Source organism: Frieseomelitta varia, unplaced genomic scaffold (assembly GCF_011392965.1).
Source record: "Frieseomelitta varia isolate USP_RPSP 00005682 unplaced genomic scaffold, Fvar_1.2 scaffold_560, whole genome shotgun sequence".
Taxonomy (NCBI): Eukaryota; Metazoa; Arthropoda; class Insecta; order Hymenoptera; family Apidae; genus Frieseomelitta; species Frieseomelitta varia.
The window spans coordinates 1-4,538 of NW_025110324.1; positions in this window are offsets into that span (position 1 = coordinate 1).

Consider the following 4,538-nt stretch of genomic DNA (forward strand, 5'->3'; position numbering starts at 1 on the left):
AAAAAAAAAAAAAAAAAAAAAAAGAAAAGTGAGTGAAAGAATAAAAAATTAAATTTAAAGAGAGGAGACTGATAAAATCGAATATCGTGAGAGAGAGAGAGAGAGAGAGAAAAATGTACTAGGATAGCAAATGTACACAAGAAAAAGGGAGTAAAAAGCCTTGATGCGAAAGGGGTGGTCGAGCAAGTAAGAGGTCGGGTAAAGGGTGAACACGAGGTGGTGAAGCTAGGCTCTGGCGAGAAAGACGGCGAGAGTTAACACAAGGACAGAGCGTAGGGGTGGGAAGATGAGAGAAGGGATTGGGAGTTCGGTACGAGGGCTTCCCAACTGCGCAGTGTCGCTATCCGCTATCGACCGGTTCGCAAGCGCTATAAATACTGGGCACCGGGCTCTCGCCACCCCTGGCACACACCCCTGGCCACCCACGCACACCCCAATCTACCCCTCGCCTCGTTGTCCTCGTCCACCTACACTTCTACGCCTGCAACCTCCCTTCTTACCCCCTCGTAATCCTCTTGCCTCGCTGGCACATACGTATACAAGCACGTGTACACGTATACATGCACAGAGAGAAAGAGAGGGGGGGGGGGGGAAACCTTGACCTTCAAAAGAGCCACGGAGGGCGAGGGTGGTGGCCGCCACCTCTCGGTGACGCATCTCCAACCCCCGCCGCTCTCGCGCACAGTTAGCCATCATCCTGTCTTTCTCTTTCTCTCTCCTTCTTCTTCGCTTCGTCTTCTTCTTCTTCTCTTCTGTGTCGAAGCTTTTAATTCCAGTTACACATACACACACACACACACACACTACGCATACACGCGTTTCATTCGTGGTTTTTTTTTCTTTTTTTGTCAGGCATTCTTTGTTTTTTGTCGAGCATAGAATTCCCTTTTTCGAGTTTGTTTTCTTTTCTTTCTTTTTTTGTTTTTGTCCTAGACTTGGGAGTTGTTCGAGCATCAATTAAGAACAAGAGCAGTTTTCACCGATCGAGGATCGATCAAGGATGAGAAACTTTTTTAATTGGCTCGCCACGATGCACGTGGAATTTTAGCGATCCTTGAACTTTCTGGTTTCTATCGCATCGATCGCCTCCGGATTAGGATTATGTGTTACTCATGAACGTATCTCGATGGTTGTGTAATGTTACTTGATTTTTGAAGCAGCGTACTTTTAAAACAGTGAATTCTTTTTTTTTTTTCTTTCAGGAACGTAGTATATAGACTATTGGTTAATAACAAGTAAACATTCTAATCGTTATATCTATATAATTGTCAATGCATTTCTACAATACCCTCTAGTGATTCGTACTATCATATTCAATAATAAAGTAAAATAAATATAACAGTATTTTAATGAACAAGATGCTTTATTAAAATTACCACACTAATGTAGCTACCAAGTAGCAATAATAATTATAAGGAATAATGTCATCTATAGAAGTCACTATAGAAAATAGAGGACAAGATGATTCAGAAGAAGTCGGACGATGGCAATCTGGCATAGAAATCAAAGACAAAGAGAGAGAGGAGGGCACGTTTGCTGATCGATTTAATAAAATAGCATACATCGAGCAGAACAGATACGTCAGCCAAATTGACGATCAGCGAAGCCACTCGATGAGTCGAAGGTCGATCGCACGTAACGAATTATCGGAACCACGTGAATCTCTCTTTCTCTCTCTCTACCAATTCGTTTTAACGCGAAATATCGCGGTATTAAAAATCCTCGAAAGCTTCCCACTTTATTCTTTTTAACATCGGCGATGAATGGTTCGAGATTCTTTTAATAGAAATTTTTTCAACTTCGCCAACTTTCGAATTTTAACGAAGTTCAGTGAAAGAGATTTCAAAAAAGGGATCTTGCACTTCGGTATGTATCCATTTGGTCTGATTTCAAAGAAAATCATTTTAGTAATATATTTCGCATACCTTTGTTAAGTATGCCTCATGAAAATAACTATTTCAACTTGACATCAATGACACTAAACTAACATTACTCGTGAAATTTTGCAAGTTTCGAGTAACAAATTGCTAGCACTAATAAATGAAGTATCTCGTACAAGTATGTGCTATTTCCAATGAACAATCCGCATATCCTACGTACATGTGCAGGCAAGTGCAGTTCGCGATTCTCGTTTTCAAAAAAATGTTCTCGTGAAAATCAGGAAACTGAAGAGAATCGAGATCTAAAAAAGAAAGAAAATTGAAATGGACAAGAGGGAGGATATATTTTTTCTCTCGGGTCCCCTCGGCGTTTAACCGAAAAACGAACACGTCCCCCGTCGTTAATTCCTCATCGAGCAACCGCGGGGTATGAATAATCCCCGACGCGTTTAAAAGTTCGCAACGGACCGCGATTCTCGCATAAATCTCTTGTCGGTGAAGTCGAAAGGCGTGTACGAAAATAAATTCATCCGTCGGACAGGCCGACATTCTGCCTGCGAAAGATACAAAGAGACCTAGAGAGAGAATGGGAAAAAAAGGATAAACATATATATATATATATATATATATCGAGAGAGAGAGAGAGAGAGAGAGAAACGAGCAAATATACATATACAAGAGGAAAGAGGGGTTGAAGAGGCGACCGCACGCTGGCTTGTTCGTTTCCTTTTTCCTTTTTTCCTCGCTCATTTTTTGCCCCCTTTTTTTTCTTTTCCTATCCACTCTCTTTCGTTCGTCCTCGTCTTCTTCACGAACTCGCCGAGAGGACAAAGAGGAACTCGGAGGATGTGGCAAGGGTGTCCGACAACGGGGACGTTCCGATGTCATGGTATTTCGAAGCATTGCGCAATCCCTCCTCCCTCGCGTTTCGAACGCGAGTTGCCGATGCCGTTTCTTCCTAGGTTTGTCAGCTGGTTTCAAGGTCAACCGTGTGAAGGAGACATATAGAAAGATCGGTCGTTCCACGAAATTCCCTCTATCGCGCTTTTTCTCTTTCTCTCTTTCTCTCTTTCTTTCTCTCTTTCTCTCCTCACGCTCGATTGGCCGCCATATCGAAGACGATTGCGAGATTGAACGGTCGAGAGAGGTATACAGGAGTTTAAGATTGAAAACAGGATACCAGGTGTGGAACAGAGTTGACAATATCCGTGATTGCACCGGATTAGTTACTAGTTACGCGGAGAGCAAGTTTTGATACTGATTATCACGTAAATGTATATATTTGTTGTGTTTGGGGGAAATATGGGAGAATTATGGGCGCGCATTTCGTTTGACCATAATGGATTAATGGGAATTGTGGTATTTAGAACAACGGCCGACAGACGACACTTCAGTAACGCGTGTAATAGATAAATTGGGTGAAAAAAATCTTCAATTTTCATTTTTTTTTTTATAAAAATCTGTATATCCACGAGATCTACCTTGACTTGCATTCAATATTTTCAACCAGACTTCAAATTTAACATTTTATATTGTAAAGCGAAAGCAGTGGTACGAAACGTCAATTACGTTGCAAGACCGTGAAGGATCAAAGAAGATTCGTTGTTCGTTGGATAATTTCATAAATCGAAAGAAATTAAATTCGAAAGCATCAGACTGCCGTTATATTTGCTCAAGCACGTATACCGCAACGAACAAGAGAGTTATTAATCTTCCTGAGTATTTCTCAGTCGTCGAAGAAAAAAACATAACACTTGTCCCGCTTTTTCAAACAACCGAAGGCGACAAACGGTATTCGTTTACTTATTTCAAGGAATTAATTGTCATTAGAGACGTGTAAATGATGAAGATAAAATGAGAAAGTTAGGGAGAGGGGAGAGGGGAGAGAGAGAGAGAGAGAGAGAGAAGAAAAAAAGAACATTTAACTGAAGAATGTTCCTCGTATAGAGGCACAGGAGAGAAATTATTAGGACTGACGAGGACGGTGGGACAGCAAAAAATTTCATTAGATCCGGCGAGGAATTATTGAGAGAAATTACGAGAAACGATAAGCACTTCATTTATCCTGGCTGTCGAAGTGGGTTCAACTGCAGGGAACTTTGTGTTCAACTATTTCTCTGTCCTACCATTCCTGTGACTAACTACTACTGGCGACACTGATCCAGCGTCGGCCTAACTCTTACTACCATTATTTTCTGTAACAGTAAACGTCATTATCACGATATTTTTGAAATTGCCGTTAAAAAGCGTTAAAAGAGAAATCTCGACAATGAAACGTTTGACAAAACTTACGAGAATCTTCGAATTTCTGATTTTCCAAATTTAAATTGGAATTTTTATTTTTATTTTCAGACTTGAATTACACGAGTGCAAAATAAATATCGAAAGCCCAGCCCTATTCAAGAGGGAGGAATGAAATTTTCAGCGTATTCGGCGAAGAAGTGTCATCAATTCGTATTATACAATCGGCAGATCACCGTGTGCACGTCTGTCGGCTGATTAATTGCCAGTAACGCGATTTCCTCTCGACGATCTTTTGACCTTTTCCACACGGAAACACGGTCTCTCGCGCTGGCGCGTGCACGCGCACAAAGAGAGCTGTAAACCAGGGCTGTCATTGTTAAATCGAAACGCGTTTCTCCTTTAGGGCAGAACCGA